Source organism: Chiloscyllium punctatum, chromosome 6, assembly GCF_047496795.1.
Source record: "Chiloscyllium punctatum isolate Juve2018m chromosome 6, sChiPun1.3, whole genome shotgun sequence".
Lineage (NCBI taxonomy): Eukaryota > Metazoa > Chordata > Chondrichthyes > Orectolobiformes > Hemiscylliidae > Chiloscyllium > Chiloscyllium punctatum.
In genome coordinates this window covers 38,199,116-38,221,560 of record NC_092744.1, presented here as the reverse complement: position 1 = coordinate 38,221,560, position 22,445 = coordinate 38,199,116, and positions in this window count along the sequence as shown.

The window sequence follows — 22,445 nt, the reverse complement described above, 5'->3', positions numbered from 1 at the left end:
GTAACTGAATACAAGTTTTGAAAATTTAAATAAAACTAAAGGCAGCAAAAAGAATGAGGCTGATATGTTCATCCATCGTCCTTTATAAAATGCAACAAACAGATATTGAATGGAGAGTGTTGGGGCAATCAGTCTACTCAGAAACTGAATCAGAACTAATACCCGAGTGATTTTACTGAAAAAACAACAAAATATTAAATGAGGAAAGAGAGACTACTTCGAATATCAGTCAAAGAAAAATGGACAGGATGTCCATTAAGTAGTTCCATTTGAGTATCATTATAAAACTTTGAATGGCTCACAAACTTCCTATGACTGGTGACCAGCTATTAGAAAACACAAGGTAAAATACTAAACCATTTTAATTGGCCGAGAAAACAAAGATGTGGTCAAAGTTTTTCAGATATGCCACATAATGTGGAAACCCCAACCATTAATTAAACTAGTGCCTTTAATCCTGAAACCACTTTTCAAAGAACTGTTTAGCAGGATCTTAACAGATTATGTGCAACCTATTCCTAAAATAAAAGAATGGGAATTAATCATGATTGTGGATGTTTCAATAAGATTTTCTGAAGGAGTGATTTTAGGGAAAATGACAACAAAAAATGGTAAGTAATTTTACAAGATTCATATTGTCAAAAGAAAAACGCTCAGATCAATGTTAAATTCTAATGTCACAGATATTCAAATAAATGATAACTTGTTTGGGAATAAAACTCTTAAAATTTATCACTCAAAATCTCCAAGTGCATTGAAAAAATGACAAAAACCTTAAAGACCATCATTAGATCTGATGGTCAAGAATGTCCTAATGATAGGAATTATTTTACTGTTTGCCATTAGAAATGCTCTTAAAGAGTCCACACGATTCAATTCTTAGATTAGATTAGATTAGATTAGATTAGATTACTTACAGTGTGGAAACAGACCCTTCGGCCCAACAAGTCCACACCGCCCCGCCGAAGCGTAACCCACCCATACCCCTACATCCACATTTACCCCTTACCTAACACTATGGGTAATTTAGCATGGCCAATTCACCTGGCCTGCACATCTTTGGACTGTGGGAGGAAACCGGAGCACCCGGAGGAAACCCACGCAGACACGCGGAGAACGTGCAAACTCCACACAGTCAGTCGCCTGAGGCAGGAATTGAACCCGGGTCTCAGGCGCTATTTTGAACTAATATATGGACATGAAGTGAAGGGACTACTCAAATTGATCAGAAAAATAGATAAAACAAAGCTCAGTGATTACACCTTCAGCTTATATTGTAAATTTCAGAGAGAAATTAACCAAAGTAGATCATTTGGCCAAAAAGCATTTGTAATAGGTTTAACAAACAGTGAAAACTAGAGCAGGTAAAAATGATAAAATTTGATTTTTTTTTGCTGGAAACAAGATTTTAGTACTGTTGCCTGATTCTAGAAATCATTAAAGCAAGCTCCATTGCATCTTTTCAAATCAAAAAGAAACACAACGAATTATTTAATGAATACACCAAGCAGGAAAAAGTATCAGTGAGCTTGTCATGTTCGTATGTCGAAAACAGACTGAGAGAGGAAGGACAAAAATGTATTTACAGTAGTGAAATTATGAGAACAAGTGGAGAATGTGTTTCTCCTTTCCAAAATGAACAACCTCAAAGTACAGGGTATCATTTAAATAGAGGTAAACTACAAAAAGCTCCAACACAAAGAGGATTAAGGGTATTACACATAGAACACAAAAGGCTAGCATACAGGTGCAACAGGTATTCAGGAAGGCTAATGGAATGTTGGCCCTTATATCAAGGAGTTTGTGTATTAGAGTTCTGAAATCTTATTGTAACTGTACAAGGTGCTAGTGAGACAATATCTGAAGTACTGACAGCAGTTTTGGTTCACTTATTTATGGGAAGATACTATTTCTTTGGAGGAAGTTCACTCGGATGATCCCGGTACGAAGGGATTGTCTGATGAGCAAACACTAAACAGGTTGTGACTCTATTCATTGGAATTTATAAGAATAAGAGGTGACCTCATTGAAACATATATGATTCTTATGGGGCTTGACAAGGTAAATGCCAGAGGGATGTTTCCCCTCATGGGAGAGTCTAGGACCATAGGGCATTGGCTCAGAATAAAGGAGCGCCAATTTAAGACTGAGAGGGGTATTGTGATAACCTGTACAAGACCCACAGGGAATCACTGACTAATCTCCCTGTAGACCACGTTGAGTTTGAGTTCCTTTAATGGCAGGCAATGATCTGTCCAACTGGAACTCATTCCCTGAACCCTTTATAAAGTAGACCTTGCTGCCCCTCTTCCATGGCTATGTATGTGCCTGGGTGTCATTGGAGAGGGAGCACAGTGTCCATCAATGGTCTTCATGCCTTTAGAGAGAGAGGTGAGAAGTGTGGGGGGAATATAGTGCTTTATTGCCCTCTCCCACTCTATTTGGCGATAATCCTTTCCTACTCTCCCAACACATCCCAATCACTTTTGATGTTATGCTTTGTCCATGTAAATATCTAATTAGCTTTGCATGTAAACGTCTAATTAGCTGCATTGTTGATTACTGGCATTGTTAATAGCTAAAAAAAAGTCACAGTGATTTGGGAGGTGAGACAGCCATTTGGTTGTTATGATAGCACTTCCTGATATAGGAAAAATAAAGCAGACTCAGTAATGGGCTTTGCATAGGCAGAAGTGGGTACTGCAGATGCTGGAGATTAGAGTCAAGATTAGAGTGGTGCTGGAAAAGCACTGCAGGTCAGGCAGCACTGGAGGAGCTGGAAAACCGATGTTGCGAGCAAAAGCCCTTCATCCAGAATGGCTGATGGGAGCCTCAGGGAGTGGAGAGATAAATGGAAGGGGATGGGGCTAGGGCGGAGGTAGCTGAGAATTCGATAGGTGGATGGAGGTGGGGGGGTGAAGGTGATAGGTCGGAGAGGAGAGTTGAGTGGATAGACGGGAGGGAAGATTGACAGGTGGGACAGGTCATGAGGACAGTGCTGAGTTGGAAGGTTGGAATTGGGGTAAGGTAGGGGAGGGGAAAGGAAGAAACTGGTGAAGTCCACATTGATACCATGGGGTTGAAGGGTCCCAAGGTAGAAGATGAGGCATTCTTTATCCAAGCATGGATGGTGAGGGAGTGGCGGTGAAATGGGTTTTGCACATAAATTTCTAATTCGCTGCACAGGTGGTTACTGGTGATGGGCCAGAGTTTAAAAACAAATGTCATGGTGATTTGGTGATGGAGATGTCGTTCAGTTGTGCGTGTCAACACTTCCAGGTATTAAGAAGATAAAGCAGACCCTTGACAGTGCATCTTTCCATTGCATGGTTGTTAAATTACCTACATAATTGTTGTCAGAGACTGCTTTTTTGGCCCCACATGATTACGTCCAAAATTCCCTGTCTTAACATCCTCCTCGCTGAATGTTGCCCATTGATTACACAATCTGTAAACTTGCTGGCATTTTTTTTCTCCCTATCTAACCCAATCTTCCCCCTTTCTTTCTTCAATTCATGTTGAATATGAACATGTTATCTCTCTGTATCACTTATGTAGCTACTCATTGCCTTTAATGCCATCTTTTCTCTTAAATTTCTTTGATTACATCACAATCACATTCATTTCTCATTACCTCATTTAATTTGTCACTTTTGCTTCCTCTCCTTCCATTTGGACTTTCCCCCTCTATCTTGTATTCTCTTCCCTACTATTTTGGTATTTCTTCTCTCCATGGCAATTATTTCCTTTGCCTGTTTCTTCCACAATCTAGTACCTAATGCATTGCACAATCTCAACCATTCTGCTTTGCATGTTTTCAACATCAATAATCCTAGATTGTTATTTCTACATAGAAGAGATGGGAGTTTCACATTTCCAGGTAAATTAATACTATGCATGGCAATAAATGAGTTGTTAACTTGTACTAATAGAAGATGGTAAAAATTCAAAAAAGTACATTAAAACATGTTGACTAAAGTTGTACTCTGTGTATGTAATTTAAACAGTAGATAAAATACAATATGGGCATCAATGGAATAAATGTACTGGCAAACCTTGACAGAATTAATTTGGAAAGCAACTTCTATATTATGTTAACTTATTTGCAGATACATTTTTCATATTTCAGATTTAACTTGAAAACTAACAAGCACCTCTCAAGTTTCTGCAATATGGTTGAGCTCATAATTAATGGGTTACTGGATTTTCTTTTGCTCCTCTGTAATCAACCTTGCTGCAGAATTTAGAAAAAGGCAACTGAAATCTGTTGCATAAAATTTATTCTATTTAATCTAACAAATGCAACAAGACATTATATTTGCTTTATGAAAATTCTATTTCGGAAGGCAATGTCAAATACAAAAAGTTAATTATTTATTTGTAATGTTCAATTCACAACCCATCTGTAAAAACAAAACTCTGAATATATTAAATTACTAATTTACTAAATCTGAACATGGTCCAACGTTGAATTTAGTATTAAAAAGTAGCAACAACAATTTATTCCATCATGTGATAAGACAGCTGTGAGAGTCTTATTGTAAATATATCTCTGGTAATTTGTATCCTATTCACTTGCTAAGGGTTGTGCTAATAAATATGGTTCAACCACAAAATATCTGCCAACTATTTTTGCTAATTACATTTAAGTAAAGTAGCACCCCTACTATTCTGATAGCTTACATTTGGATTGCTGACTATACAAGTCAAACACTTGGCACACATTCCTGCCCAAATTAATCCAGTTTTACGCCACAGCGTGCTTGCAATTGCACTTGTTATTTCAAATGATGTGGAATAGAAAAAGCACAACTATTTTTGAGAGACGTGCTAAGCCAATGAAGGAGAATGCCTTCAATTTAAAAAGTAAATAAGGTGCTTTCCATGTTGACATGTTCACCCATGTATATGGGTGACTCAATGAGTTGAGCTAGTGTTTGTTTTTAACAAAAACTCTATTGGAGTGGCAGATCTGCATATTATTTTCAAAACCCCTATATAAAATTACTTCAGCATGCATTAATTTGCAATAATATTTCTAATTCACTGGGATATAGATGATGAATTAGATTTCAGTAACACTTAACAGATCCCCTGCTTAAATAACATGGAGTAAAATCAAACAGGAAACTCAAATGTTCCATCTATTAAGCTCAAAAAATATGGGTGGGCTACATTTTTGATGCTGACTCTTCTTTCTGATAGTCCTCTACACACGCTGCCTCGGTGATCCTCCATTCCCAGACATTGAAAAAGAAATCTTTATTTTTTCCAAAGTTTTGAAAGTATGTTCAAGATATAAGGAAGAAGTTATCAACAAGTTAATTTGAACAGCAAAGCACTATAAATACTTTCAATGCACCTATACAGTAGTCATCTTTTAGTTGACCTCAAATGGCATGAATGAAAAAATGTACAGGATAAAAAGACACTGGGCTGAATTTGTCACTGTCTGAGCCAATCTTTGGTCAATCAGTAGAATCTCATCTTCAGGAAGCCTATCGTATGGTCCATGTTGGCCCGAGTGGAAAAATGTACTGTATTCATTTTGTCAGGTGGTTTCATAGTGGAGTCATCAACCATAGCTGCAGAAGATAGCCTTTATCTTCCAGTAAACAAACTAGTAAATAATCTGGCCCTGGAAATGAAGCAGGAACATTACAGTCCTCAAGAATATAGGCATGGCTACTCGACACACACTTCTAGGATGTGATTCTAATGCTCACAGATGACTTTTACATTTATGGAATTGAACCTTTTTCTGTTGAAGCAGTCAGCTGCATAATGATACTGAGCACTTAACACTGTGTATACAGTCTGTAACAACTCCATTGGAGGAAGCCAGCTATGTTGCAAAGCCTATGCAGCAACACTGAAATGGTCATAGGGAAATGAAGAGAAGCAAATTACATTAGTAACCGCCTTGATATATTTGTGGGTTTAAGATTGCACTTTATTGGAGACCTCCTGGATATCACAAAGTGAGTGAGTCTTAAGAAACCAAGCTAAGAGCCAATAAAATGCATTCCATACAAGTACAGGAGATGGATGTGCCTCTTGTATGCAAAGTGGCTTGCCAGAAAGATTTAAGTCAGAGGTGATCCTGAGTGCCAAAATATTGAAGGTCCAAAGTGGTCTGGAAGTTTGACTGAGAGCAGTTATGAGGATATGGTGAAGCTAGTGAGTTACTGAGACCATGGGCACCCTTGTATCCATACTTATAGCATGCTGAGTAAGTCAAACTCATCAGTGATTTAATAATGTCTGATCCGCTATTCAGATTGAAGGACTGAACCTTGTACCCAACATCTATGCTTATTACATGTGTCAAACCTCCTCTACACTCTACTTCATGACTGTAGTATCATACAGTGAAATCACAATGAGTCAAATTTGGAGAACCCAAAACTCTGGTTGTGGTAAAGTTGTCAGCCATTCCCACTGGCAGAAATTGAAATTCAAAAGGCAGATGTATGTGATCAGTCAAATTTCCAGATTGACAACTCAAGATCAGCTGAACTTGTGCACATTTGTCAGACGATGATCGCACCAAGTAATTGATGTGGCAATAGGCCAAGGCAGGAGACAAAATCATGGACAAGCCATCATTAGGCATGGAGATCCCTTTGTGAAAAGCCTGCACCTATGTGGTGAGAAAGTTAGAAATGCTGTTGATTTGAGACAAAGTGCAGTGGAGTCAAAGAACCTTAGTCATGAAGAGTTCACCTGTGGCAATGGATGCTTGGAGAAATCCAACCAAGGAATGGGATTCTTTTCCATAGGATTATCAATGAAGGTTCAACAGTTACAGCAGTGATGTCAGATGATTGGTTGTAAGATTATCTCATCCCTACCCTGAAAATGGAACTCCACAGAGGTCAATATTAAGATCCTTGAATTTCCTGATATAGGTTAATTATCTAGATTTTGGTGTGTAGTGATAATTTCAAAGTTGTAGATGACATTAAACCTGGAAGAATTTTAAACTGTGAGGAGAATGTAGGGGCAGAACTCCCAAAAAGACATTGCTAGCTTGGTGGTATGGGTAGATAGATGGCAGTTGAGATTCAATGCAGAGAGTTGTGAGGCTATGCATTTTTGGTTTAGAAACATTGAATATAAAATAGGGTTGCAATTCCAAAGAGGGTGCAGCAGCAAAGGAACCTGGGTCTATCTATTCACAGATTAATGATGATGGCAGGACAAGTGGAGAGGGAGTCAATAAACATACAGTGTTCTCATCTTTATTAACAGGGGCAAAGAGTGCAAGAGCAAGACAGTGATGTTGAAATGAAGCCAGAAATTGTTGGAAAATCTCAGCAGGTCTGGGTTCTGGGGACAGAAATGAGAGTTAACATTTCTGGTTCACTGATAGAACATAGAACATAGAACATAGAACATTACAGCGCAGTACAGGCCCTTCGGCCCTCGATGTTGCGCCGATCAAAGCACCCCTAACCTACACTAAGCCACTATCCTGCATATACCTATCCAATGCCCGCTTAAATACCCATAAAGAGGGAGAGTCCACTACTGCTACTGGCAGGGCATTCCATGAACTTACGACTCGCTGAGTGAAGAACCTACCCCTAACATCAGTCCTATATCTACCCCCCCTTAATTTAAAGCTATGCCCCCTTGTAATAGCTGACTCCATACGTGGAAAAAGGTTCTCACTGTCAACCCGATCTAACCCCCTAATCATCTTGTACACCTCTATCAAATCACCCCTAAACCTTCTTTTCTCCAATGAAAACAACCCCAAGTGCCTCAGCCTTTCCTCATAGGATTTTCCTACCATACCAGGCAACATCCTGGTAAACTTCCTCTGCACCCGTTCCAGTGCCTCCACATCCTTCCTATAGTATGGCGACCAAAACTGCACACAATATTCCAGATGCGGCCGCACCAGAGTCTTATACAACTGCAGCATGACCTCAGGACTCCGGAACTCAATTCCTCTACCAATAAAAGCCAGTACGCCATATGCCTTCTTCACTGCACTATTTACCTGGGTGGCAACTTTCAGAGATCTGTGTACATGGACACCAAGATCCCTCTGCTCTTCCACACTACCAAGTAGTCTACCATTAGCCCAGTAATCCATCTTTTTATTACTCTTACCAAAGTGAATCACTTCACACTTAGCTACATTGAACTCCATTTGCCACCTTTCTGCCCAGCTCTGCAGCTTCTCTATATCCCGCTGTAACCTGCCATATCCTTCCTCACTGTCTACAACTCCTCCGACTTTCGTATCATCCGCAAACTTGCTCACCCAACCTTCTAACCCTTCCTCCAGGTCATTTATAAAAATGACAAACAGCAATGGTCCCAAAACAGATCCTTGCGGAACACCGCTAGTGACGGCACTCCAAGATGAACCTTTGCCATCAACTACCACCCTCTGTCTTCTTCCAGAGAGCCAATTCCTAATCCAAACCTCCAACTCACCTTCAATGCCATATCTCTGTATTTTCTGCAGTAGCCTACCATGGGGGACCTTATCAAACGCCTTACTAAAATCCATATATACCACATCCCCTCATCAACCTCCTTAGTCACCTTCTCAAAGAATTCAATAAGGTTTGTGAGGCACGACCTGCCCTTCACAAAACCATGCTGACTATCCTTGATCACATCACTCTTATCCAGATGTGCATAAATCCTATCCCTTACAATTCTCTCTAAGACTTTGCCCACAACAGAAGTGAGACTCACTGGCCTATAGTTACTAGGATTATCCCTACTCCCCTTCTTGAACAAGGGAACCACGTTTGCTAGCCTCCAGTCCTCTGGCACTACTCCTGTCGACAAAGAGGACACAAAAATCAAGGCCAATGGCTCTGCAATCTCCTCCCTTGCTTCCCAGAGAATCCTAGGATAAATACCATCAGGCTCAGGGGACTTATCTATTTTCACCCTTGCCAGAATTTCCAACACCTCTTCTCTACATATCTCAAAGCCATCCATTCTACTTATTCGTGCCTCAGTATTTATATCGACAACAATGTCCTGTTCCTGAGTGAATACTGACGAAAAGTATTCATTCAGCGCCTCCCCAATCTCTTCAGCCTCCACACGCAACTTCCCATTACTATCCTTGATTGGACCTATTCCTTCCCTAGTCATTCTTTTATTCTTAACATACCTATAGAAAGCCTTAGGGTTTTCCCTAATCCTACCAACTAAGGACCTTTCATGTCCCCTCCTTGCTGCTCTTAGCTCTCTCTTCAGGTCCTTCCGGGCTACCTTATAACTCTCAATTGCCCCTATTGAACCTTCACGCCTCATCTTTACAAAGGCCGCCCTCTTCCGTTTAACAAGGGATTCCAACTCCTTATTAAACCACGGCTCCCTCACACGACCCTTTCCTCCCTGCCTGATAGGTACGTACTTATCAAGGACACTCAATAGTTGCTCCTTGAACAAGTTCCACATATGAATTACGCTCTTGCCTTGGAATCTACTTTTCCAATCCACACATCCTAAGTCATGCCTCAACGCATCATAATTTCCCTGCCCCCAGCTATAACTCTTGCCCTGTAGTACACACTTATCCCTCTCCATCACGAGAGTAAAAATCACCGAATTGTGGTCACTGTCCCCAAAGTGCTCACCTACCTCTAGTTCTAATACCTGGCCTGGTTCGTTACCCAGAACCAAATCCAGTATGGCCTCACCTCTTGTAGGCTTATCTACATATTGTGTCAGGAAACTCTCCTGCACACATTGCACAAACACTGACCCATCTAACGAACTTGATGATGAACTTGTGATGGTGAACTTGTACAAGACGTGTTTGATCTCAACTGAAGTATTGTGCATTGCTCCTCGGGGAGCCAAATCATAGGAAGAATATGAATTAATTGGAGAGAATACAGAAATGATCTACAAGAATGACTCCAGGAATGTGAATCTAGTTATGAGAACAGGTTGAAGAAGCTGGGGCTGCTCTCCTTGGAAAGAAGTGGTTTTCAAAATCGTGAGCAGGCTGGATAGGGTAGGTAGGGAGAAGCTATTCCCGCTTGTCAATGAGAAAATGACAAGAGAGCATACATTTAAAAGTAAAAGTGCAAATAAAGCAAGGGTAATGAGAATGTTTTTCACACAGCAAGTACCTAGGGTATGGAATGTACCGCCTGGAAATGTGGTGGAGGCAGGTTTTACAAAATAATGAAAGGTATAGATAGAGTTGTTGGCAGTTGTTTCTTCCCAAGATGGGGAATTTTAAGACTAGGGGTCACATCTTTAAAAGGTGAGAGGAGAGAGAGAGATTCATAAAAGACATGGGGGCAGTTTTTTTATTTTACAAAGGGTGGTTCACATGCGGAATAAACTTCCTGAGGAAGTGGTGGATGTGGGGACAATTACCCAAATGTCTTTTAAACATTGTAAGTACATTAATGGAAAGGTTTGGAGGAACATGAGCCAGGAGCAGGCAGGTGAGAGTAGTTTAGTTTGGGATAATGTTCGGCGTGGACAGTTTGGACTGAAGAGTCTTTTTCCATGCTGTATGAGTCGATGGTGTAGAGAGTTGGTGTGGTGACAGCAAGTGAGGGAAGCTGTTATAAGCAATAGTGAAAATGGTAGAGATGGGCCTAAGTGGGAGGTGAGCACTGTGAGGTATTGGAGAGGAGGAGGTGGCATTTACACTAGTGGAGTGGAAAAAGATATTTATCTTTTTTCTACAGTATAGCTCCTGAGACAGCTTTTTTCACAATATATTTTTATTGGAAAAATAGATTTTTAATATTACAGCAAGTACAAAACAATTTAAAACAGTACAAAAAAAACAAACCAAGTAAAAACACAAACCCCAACCCACCCTCATGTACAAATGAAAAAACATTATAGAAAAGTATAGAACAAAAAAAAACAAAATGGTTATTTAACTAACTAGCTAACTAAATAAATAACCAACCAACAATAAACTAATAAATAGTAATGACTCAGCCCAGCCAAACAAGACACTCATATGTTCACAGTTCTTCCTTCCTGGATACTGGACTCGTAAAACACAATCGTTACAGCTATATAAAAGTCCTTGTTAGTGTGGCAGAAAAATCAGTGTCAAGGTATTCCAAAAAGGGCTGCAATGTCTCAAAAATTCTCAGTTTTGTGGTGTACCATACTTGTGAGGAAATCCAGGGGAATATGCTCCATAACAATCTTCTACTAACCAGACAGTCTCCGGGAGGGGTTTCAGGTATCCAACCTAGCAAGATTTTCTTTCTTGCACAGAACATGAGAATAATGAAAAATGTTTCTTCTTATGTTTACAGGAAATACAGTGAGAAAGCCCTAAAAGGAGAGCAATAGGATTCTTCTTCACCCTTACACCCAAAATCCCCTCCATTGCACCTGCCACAGCATTCCAGTATGTTTGAAACCTACCACAAGACCAGAGACAATGGGTAGGAGTGCCCGTACAGACCTTGCACTTGGGACATGCTGAAGATACCCCTGGTTTAAAATTTTGACAACCAGTTTGGAGCCAAGTGCACCCTGTGGAAAATCTTCAACTGTAAAGCATCGGTCCTATTGCAAATTGAGACCTTCCTTACATTCTCCCAAATTGGGTTGTGGAGATCCTCTTTAAATATGGCTAGATATTGAAGCCTCCCAGGCAAGCTGCCCCCTTAATAGTTTGCTGTTTTTGGACAAAATAAGCACAGTTAGGGAATATTGCCATAACCCAATAGTTATCAATACTGTTAACGCAAGGAGGGCAATTCAGCAGAGGGAAGGCAAAACATCTTTGTTTACACCTTTAGTGGATATACCGGATTTTCAACCGGGGATGATGGATTCAGGATTTAAATATTGGGCAGCTCGGGGTGTGTTTTGCAATGGGGATTTATTTGAGGGAGACAAAGATGTCCTTCGATCAGTTAGTACGGAAGTACCAGTTGTCTAAAAGAGACCTCTTTTTTTTTCAAGTTAGGGATTTTATTCAAGAAATGACCACACTTTTGACTGATCGCTACAAATCTGACATAGAGGAGGGTGCTCAGTGCTAAGAGTACTCTTTCTGTCAGTACTTTATATCATCAATTGGAGAGTGCCCCCTCAGATGAGTTTGACTGTGGCAGAGAGAGCTGGGTGTTGAAGTCTCCTCATGCCTCTTATGCCTCTGAGGAGACTTCAACACCCAGCTCTCTCTGCCACAGTCTGCAGAGTCGATCAAACTCATCTGAGGGGGCACTCTCCAATTGATGATAAAAAGTACTGACAGAAAGAGTACTCTTAGCACTGCGCACCCTTCTCTCTGTTGGACTTGTAGCGATCAGTCAAAAGTGTGGTCATTTCTTGAATAAAATCCCTAACTTGAAAAAAAAGAGGTCTCTATTAGACAACTGGTACTTTCGTACTAACTGATCGAAGGACATCTTTATGTCTCCCTCAAATAAATTCCCATTGCAAAACACACCCCGAGCTGCCCAACATTTAAATCCTGAATCCATCATCCCCGGTTGAAAATCCGGTATATCCACTAAAGGTGTAAACAAAGATGTTTTGCCTTCCTTCTGCTGAATTGCCCTCCTTGCTTTAACAGTATTGATAACTATTGAGTTATGGCAATATTCCCTAACTGTCCTTATTTTGTCCAAAAACAGCAAACTATTAAGGGGCAGCTTGCCTGGGAGGCTTCAATATCTAGCCATACTTAAAGAGGATCTCCACAACCCAATCACTCACATAAGATAAAAGCAAGCTTAGTTGGTAATTTTTAATGTCTGAAAGATCCATTTCCCCTAATCTGAGGCAGTTGCAGTTTAGCTAATTTAATGAGGGGCTGCTTACGATGTCAAATAAAGAAGTTGAACCAGCCCTTCAGCCTCCTGAATGTTTGCTTATTGAAAATCAGGGGGAGCATCCATATAGGGTATAGCAAGAGAGAGAGAATATTCATTTTAATAAGTGCTATCTGACCCAACCATGAGACTGGAAGCGCCTCCCATCTTTGAAGGTCTTGTTTAATTTTATCAAATAATTGAACTTGGTTTTGAAACAATTAAATTGGGTTTGAACAGCCGATCCAGAACTGGATAAATGAATATGCCCAAATACACAAAGCCCCCCATGACCACCTAAATGGGAATCTATACTCACCCTCAAGACCTAGCGCCTTTGTAAGACCACCCATAGGCATTGCTTCTGATTTCGCAAAAATTAATCTTGTACCCTGAAAAAGTGCCAAATGTGAGAATGCATTGTATCAGGTGAGGCACTGAAACCACTGATGTGTCAAAAAAAAATTAGGACATTGTATGCATACAACAAAATCTAATGTAATTTTGACCCCACTTCTGGAGCTGATATTATGGGATCCGCATGAATGGCCTCCGCCAATGGTTCAATCACCAATGTAAAAAGCAATGGTTAAAGGGGGCAGCCCTACCAGCTGCCCCTAAAAATATTAAATTTGCTTGACTTACCCCATTGATGATCGCCGCATGAGGGCCACCGTAGAGAACCTTTACCCATCTTATGAAGACTTTGCCCAAACCAAACCACTCTAGAGCATAGAAAGTGTATGGCCATTCAACTTGGTCAAATGCAATCTCTGCATCTAGAGAAATGACCAATCCCTGTAATGACTGTTGTTGATGTGCTTGAATTACATTAAGCAGCCGAACATTATTGGAGAATCTGTGACCCTTTATGAAGTCTGTCTGATCCTCTTGAATAATAGAAGGTAACACAGTGTCCAGCCTTAACGCGAGAGTCTTAGAGAGGATTTTAAAGTCCACATTTAAGAGTGAGATGGGCCTGTGTGAAACACAGTCTTCCGGGTCCTTCCCTTTAAGGATAAGTGAAATATTGGCCTCTCTCAGAGATGGTGGGAGATCATCATTACTGTATGAATCACTAAACATATTGAGTATTGGGACTGACAGTATACTTATTAATTTCTTATAGAATTCATTGGGAAGTCCGTCAGGACTGGGCACCTTTCCACTCTGAAGCTGCCTCACAGCTTCCTGCACTTCTTGCTCTGATAATGGGGCATTAAGAAAGGACTCTTGTTCGGGAGTCACATCCGGGAGCTTCAGATCCTTAAAAAAAAATTCCATCTTGGCCTGCACCTCCTCACAATCCTCGAATTGGTACAACTTAGAGTAAAATCTCTGGAGTGCCACATTAATCTTTTTAGAATCACAAGTTAGGTTCCCAGACCCTTCCCTAATTGCTGGAATGGCTTGTGTGGCACTCCTTTTTCTGATGAGATATGCTCAGTATTTGCCTGGCTTGTCACCGTGCTCATATGACCTTTGCTTTGCAAAAGCCAGCTCCCTTTTTGCCATCTGCATGAGCACAGAATTCAATGCAAACCGCAGCGCTGTAATCCTCTGTAGTTTGATCAAGGAGGACCTGCCATTGTAAGCCTTCTCTGCAGCCTTCAACTGTGCTTCGAGGAGACGTTCTTGCTCACCCTTCTACCGCTTCCAGAACTGGTGGAACATGAAATAACTGACATGGTCTAATGTCATGGCCTCCATTGCTAGTCCTGGGGTTAGAGGAAGTCCCACATTGATACAACACCATCCCCCAGGGTATTTCCTTGCCTCTGACAACAAAACAGGTACTAATTTACCCAGTACCATGTACAAGGCAAACCATGCAGGGCAACTTCAGGCTGACGGTACTTGTCTGGTGCACAATGGGCTTTTAAAGATGGTGTGGGCTCAAGGGACATATGAATTTTATGATTTTATAAAAATTCATTTGTCGAACATTGGTGGCTCTAGCTGGATAGTGATTTTATTGCCCTTTCCTAGTGGCCCTCGAGGATGTGATGGTAAGCTGCCTTCTTGAACCACTGCAGTCCACTTGCTGCAGGTTGAACCATAATAACCTTACAGGGAGAATTCAAGGATCTTGACCAAGTAACAATGAAGGAAGGCTGATATATTTCCAAGTCATGATGGTGAGTGGTTTGGAGAGGAATTTGCAGATGATAGTATTCCCATGTATTTGCTACCCTTGTCTTTCTAGGCTTTGGATGCTTTGTCCAAATCTTTTCGCATTTGTGATGACTGTAGGGATAGTGAGGCTTGATTTCTAACTTCTATGCAGTGAGCAGTGACACATCCATGAATTTTTAATGTATCAGCACCCTCAGTAAAATTATACTATTTAGTTTGCACCCAAGAAAAGTTCCTTGGGTCCAACTTAAGTTTTGTTGAGATCCTGCTGGATTCCCATCAGTGAGTGTTCAGTGAGGCTTTTCACTCCATGTCACTGAAAAATTATGGCTCTGGAGGAAACAGATGTTGCAGTAGCTTAAAGAAGCAACAGCCTCATTAACAAAACTATTTCTTGGTCCGATGAAGTAGCAAAAGCAATTATGTAGCATTTCTGCTCAATTTGTGCCTAAATAGACCTTTCTGCGAGTCATAGTTATTGCTGTTTCAGCAAGCTGGATTCCCTTCGGAAACAAGTGTCGTTACGTTCAGTATCACCAAGATATTAGTGACAGAAGAAGTGACATGTGGTACTGCTCCATCATCATCACCACCACATCTGCATATGACAAACCTGACAAATTTAAAATGAGAAAGGAGTTGACATTAATGAATTCCTGCCCCAATTACCTAGGCTGGCAAAGTGGCTTCAACAGAAAACAATTATTTCCTTTAGTCTTCTCATGTCCAACGTATTACTAGTTTATACATTCAAGAAATAATCACAGGTTGCACTGAATACCAGTATGTTTCAAAGTGGACTGATTTGAGTGGAAGGTCAAAAAATTAACAATTCAAGGTAGAAATCAAACTCAACACCAACCTGCCCAGTTCTGCTTTAATGGAGGGGAGATATAGGTGGATGCAGGCTATCTCACAGGAACTATCCCGATTGTCAAAACCTTTTGAAAAGGTTGCATTCCTTTATTTTTACAGTGATTGAATTTTTAAAGAATTTTGGCTGGTATCCCACAACTTGGAATGAATCCATCATGAGTGCATTTACCTATACTGCCTGCGAGCTAGGAGTGTTACTCTAGGCTTATCAATATATTTCCTATATATTCCCCAACTGTGTGCCTGCTAACCACTTTCCACAGTGACTAGACACTCTCAGAATTGTCTGTTCCCCTCCATTATCAAGTGCTCTTCCAACAATAAAATGTTATTGCCAGGGCTACCTGTTCCACCACAGCCCCCATTATTCCATCTGTAGCCCCTCAACCATATTCTAATCTCTGACCACTAGCTGCCATCCTTGTGATGAGAACATCACCCCCAAATCAGATCATAACCACTGACAACCACCACCCACAATTGGAACCCCTTCCCACAATTTCACATATCTTTTCACTAGATTCTGATGGCATGATACCAGGTATATAGTCCCAAAGACTGCTGTACATTTAACATAGTGCAGCATATCAAAAAGTATGCCCTTTCAGCTGTGTGCAACAAAGTGTACTGACTCAACCAGCCCATGTTTGCAAAACATGCAGAGTGTCCAACATTACGTTTGATTCTGTAATAAAATAACATTAGTTGGTCATAGGATTGTTCCTGATTTTGGTGGTTCTCTGTGGTGAAGCTCCTTGGCAGTGAACCTCCTCCATGTGGTTATTAGGCCTTCGTATGGAATTGTTCCATGACAGTAAGAAAACATTGATAAAAGTGAAAACAAAATCCTGATGAATGCCTAACATTTTATGGCTTTTCTCTCAGTGTTTAAAAGTGCTGGTTTAATTAGTTCCCAATTTAACAAAATGCGACTTCATTTCAGCAATATTTGGCCTGATTCTTCTTGGATTTAAACTAGTGCTCAACTTCAGGAGCAGAGAGACTTGGCTTTGTATGTACACAAATCATTCCAAGTGGCAGGGCAGGTTGAGAAAGCAGTTAATAAGTTAAATAGAATTCATAGCTTTCTATACAGAGGTATGAAGGAAGTTGCTTCCTTGCAAAAAGCAGGGAAGTTATGATGCACATTTATAGAACACTACTTTGGCTTAACCAATTCTGGGTACCACAATGTGGGAGTGCAATGAAGGCAGCAAAGAAGGTGCAGAAAAATTTAATAAAATGGTGCCAGGGATCAAATAATTGATGGGATAATGCTTTGGTAATTCTTATCCAGCAATAATGTATTTTACTAATTGTAAATCTAATAGTTTGAGCCGTATCATCACCATCTGTTACTTGCTCACTGTGCATTAAACTAAACACACCCCCACAATATGAAGCTGCCCACATTTCAGTTTAAATTGGTAATCTCATTGAAAGATATATCAATGTTTGCCTGAAGAATGGAAGCAGCAAATTCTTGAACAACTCACCACAGCAAGCAAAATGTCAAAGAACTTAAAGAAAACATTTAAAGTTGTCTGGAGCTGGCAAAATATGTAGGAGCAAATTATTGCAGATGCTGGAATCTGTACTGAAAACAAAAGAATACTGATGACCACAGCAGGTCAGGCAACATTCATGGATAGAAAGCAAGCTAACATAGAGTCCAAATGACTCAAATGGTTCTTATGCCTAAATGTCCACTTCCATGCACACCGACAATGTTTAACACAGAACGTTACAGCACAGGCCCTTCGGCCCTCTATGTCGTGCCCACCTGTGAAATTAATCTGATGCCCAACTAACCTACCATGTTCCATTATTATCCATATGTATGTCCAATGCCCATTAATGCAGCCAGTCTACTACTGTTGCAGGCAAGCCATTCCACACTCCTGCTACTCTGAGTAAAGAGACTATCCCTGACATCTGTCCTTAAATCTATCACCCCTCAATTTAAAGCGATGTCCCTTCATGTTGGCTTTCACCATCCAAGGAAAAACGCTCTCACTGTTCTAACTCTCTGATTATCTTATACATCTCGATTCAGTCGCCTCTCAACCAGCTCTCCAACAAGAACAGCCTCAGTTCCCTCAGCCTTAGCTCATAAGACCTTCCCTCCATAAACTGACAACATCCCAGTAAATCTCCTCTGAACCCATTCCCAAGTTTCCACATCCTTTCTATAATGCGGTAACCAGAACTGTACAGAATACTGCAGGTGAAGCATGACCTTGTGACTTCGAAACTCAATCCCCCTACCAATAAACGCCACCATACCAGATGCCTTCTTAACAACCCTATCAACCTGGTTGGCAACTTTCAGGGATTTATGCACCTGGATGGCAAGATCTCGCTGTTCATTCTCACTGCCAAGAATTTTACCATTAGCCCAGTACTCTGCATTCCTGTCCCTTCTTCCAAAGTGAACTACTTCCCACTTTTCCTCATTAAACTTCATTTGCCACTTCTCAGCCCAGCTCTGCACCTTACTATGTTCCTCTGTAACCCACAACATCCTTCGGTACTATCCGTAACTCTGCCGACCATAGTGTCATCCGCAAATTTACTAACCCATCCTTCTACACCCACATCTAGAACATTTATCAAAATGACAAACAACAGTGGTCCCAAAACAGATCCTTGCGGCACACCACTGGTAACTGAGCTCCAAGATGAACATTTCCCATCACCACTCTGTCTTCTTTCAGCTAGCCAACTTCTGATCCAAACCACTAAATCACCTTCAATCCCAAAACTCCGTATTTTGTGCAATAGCCTATCATGTGGAAACTTATCAAACACCTTACTGAAGTCCGTATACACATCAACTGCTTTACCTTTATTCACCTGTTTTGTTACCTTTTTGAAGAACTCAGTAAGGTTAGTTAGGCATGACCTACCCTTCACAAACCACGTTGACTACCCCTAATCAAATTATTCCTTTCCAGATGATTATAAATCGTATTTCTTATAACTTTTTCCAACACCTTACCGACAATCAAAGTAAGGCTCGTTGGCCTATAATTACCAGGGTTGTCCTGACACCCCTTCTTAAACCAGGGAACATTTGCTCATCTCCAGTTTAAATGTTATGACATGACATGGGATCGGGAAGTCCAAACCCCTCTGTGACACATTGTGAATTTTAAATTCATTCACAACTAGAAATCATACAGAGTGAAGTATATTAGATGTATTAAATATTTCATTATGAAGTTTGTCAGAATGTTATTGTCGTTGGAATGATCGCTTCTGTGTTTCTGATGGTTCCATGTCTATTCTGACGTCACTACCACTGAAAAATATCTGTACTGTTATTCCTCACAGAGTTGCACAAATATTCAAATAATTTAGAAACAAAATCATGTTTTTTTTAATCCAGTGTATTATGTTTGGTAACTAAAATTTTAAAATACACAAGTAATGAATAAAATGAGCAGATTCTTACCACATTTTTGTTGTCTGGTTCCAATTTTATGTTTCTGTCTGACTCATTTGGGAATTATTCAATTCTTTCCACACTTCAGTTTGAAAATTTGCTCTAATTGAATGTTAAATTAAAACAAAAATGGAGGAGACAATTACTTAACATTTTAAGAAAACAATCAAAGTCTTTAAGTTACTAGTCAGGTAACTTAGTTTCTACAGTACTATACTGCTGCTGTCTGTGACAATATAGTTTGTTTGCCGGATGTCGCATTTCAGAAACTGCTTCCTGGAGAAACTCCAGATGTTGAAAACAGCACTGTTGTGGCATGTTAAAATAGTGGCAGCAATTGCAATTGCATGCAATTAGAGCAATTAGAACTACTTCTCAGCATTCCTTATGTACAGGAATCCTGTGAACAAAAATGTCTGTTGTAACCATTCACAGGGTGGAATTTTCCAAGTGCCTGAATCATTTTGGGAAATGGTAAGTTAATCAATAAAATACAGTGACACCTGAACAATAAGATTCTCATGCTGAGAAAAGAATGTCCATTTTTCCACCCAAGACTCGAACAGCAAGGTGAGAATCTGGCTAGAGAGTGGTGAGCAGATTATTTGCATGCATTGACATCTTATTATTTAAAAATGCACCTCATTGACATGTAATTTGCTTTTACCCCCATGTGGCAGAGAGAAAAAAAAGACAAGTCAGAATAGCTCCAGCTCATCATTTCCTCCTCTGGTTCAGCAGTTCCTAAAGCCTCAAGCCATGCTTCATGGGCAGTGACCACCTGCATCCTTTGCCCACAGAAGTTGCAATTGTACATACACCAACCTCACCACATCATAGCACATTTCTGACTTAATTGAGAGTAGAGTTCTCCATTTCAATTCTGCACTTTAGAGTGCACACACTATGCATTGGTATGCTACTGCCAGGCTACTTTGCTTGCAAGGATATGCAAGAGCTTTCCACTTTCTCTAATAGCACTAATCACTTTGCACCAACTTAGATACTCACAGCATCTCTTGCTTTGCTTTGCCTTTCAGTGCAGATACAAAGCCAGTTACTTTGTCAAGCTTGCTTGCAATGATCAGTCAAAGGTGTGGACCTGTTACTGTATGACCCAATGTAACATCAATTTTACACCTAAAGAATGCATCAACAAGCTTATGCAGCTAACATGTTGAATGTGCTTCAACAAAATGCCATGTCTCAAAGATATAGGGACCAGTTCTTAGTCAGGTCAAAAGGGACTGTCAATAATCACGGCACTGGCACAGTAAGTCAAGTGGATCATGTGATGTGAGACCAGGGACTTAGACATTGTCAGTCAGGTGCTTGGGCTGATTAGAGTCAAGGGCTCTGCATCATTACAGTTTGAGGAGTGGGCGACATTCAAATCTGCAAGTACAATTCATCCAGACTGGGGATTAACAGTACAGTGGATGGAGAACACCACAGAAATCAGTAACGGGTGGGTGATGGTCAGTTTAAAGGTCTGTTCATTGAAAGTCAAGGGAGTTCTCAGAGGCAGTGAAGTCAGTGGTGGGGTCAGTGAAGAAAGGGATTGGAGACAGCAGGCTGAGGTGCAAAGGGGATAATAATTGCGAAGGAGGACAACTTAACATACAAGGGTGGGAAATAAAGAATATGGGGTTGCAAGGGGCACTGCAGGAATGGAGTCACTGACGGTCACCATCACACATAATCACCCACTATGAGACCATAAGATTTAGGAACAGTAGAGGCCCAATTAGCCATTAAGTCTGCTCTGCCATTCAGTGAGATTACAACTGATCTGATAATCCATGATTCCATCTTCCTGTCTTTTCCCTAAATCCTTTGATCCCTCTTATTGATTATAAACTTGAATACCTCAGCCTCAAATAGCCTCAGCCTTGACTCCATCTACACTTCTCATTGCCATGGAAAAGCAGCTGACAAAAATCCTTCCCACCCTGATTACAACCTCTTGCAAACTCTTCCATCAGGCAGAAGATACAAAAGCTTAAACACAGATACCAACTGGTTTGAAAACAGCTTTTTCCCCGCTGTCTTTAGACTGCTCAATGGACCTCTCTAATTTCAGATCTAATGTTGTTCTTGCTTCTGTCCACTTCTTGTACATCCATAAGTTTGTATACCTCACGTGAAGTATGATCAGTATGTCCTCGTATGTTGTGATCTGCCTGTACTCCTGCAAAACAAAAAACTTTTCACTGTACTTAGGTACATGTGACAACAATAAATCAAATTAAAATATACTTCGTGACACAGTCTCGACAACCCTCTGTGGTAAAGAAATCCACAGATTTCCTACCCTCAGAAGAAATTCCATTTCACCTCTGTCGTAAACATGTGTATCTTTATTCTGAGATTACGTTATCTTGTCCTAGACTCTCCCTTAAGGAGAAATAACCTGTCCACATCTACCTTGTCAAGCCCCCTAAGAATCTTTATGCTTCAGTAAAGTCACTTTTCATTCTCAGAAACTCAGTTGCGCACAGGACCAATCTACTAAACCTCTCTCTTAAGGAAGTCCTCTCATACCTGGAATCAACTTAGTGAACTTCTCTGGACTGCCTCCAATTCGAGTAAATCTTTGCTTAGGTAAGGGGACCAAAACTGTTTAATATGGTCTAACTGATGCCTTGTATCATTTTAACAAAACTTCCCTATATTTAAACTCCATTCTCTTTGAAATAAAGGAGAACATTCCTTTTGACTTCCTTATTACCTGTTGAACTTGGATATTAGCTTTTTGAGAGTTATCATGACGACCCAAAAATCCCTCCGAGCTGCAGCTTTCTACATTGATTCTCCATTTAACTTATAGGCAGCTCCTCTATTCTCCCTGCCAAAATGCATAACTTCACATTTTTCCACATCTGCCAAGATTTTGCCTTCTCGCTTAACCTGTCCATATCCCTTTGCAGACTCCTGTGTCAGCCTTACCATTTCCTTTCCACCTACTTTTATGTCATTCACAAACTTGGTGATAGTACATTCACTTCCCTCATCCAAGTAATTCATACGTATTGTAAATAACTGCGGTCTCAGCACTGATCTCTGTGGCACTTCGTTAAGTTTCCATCATGAAAATGCTCCCCACATCCCAACTCTCTGCTTTCTATTAATTAGTAAATCCTCTATCAATGCTAACATACAACCCCCAACATCACAGGCCTCTTATC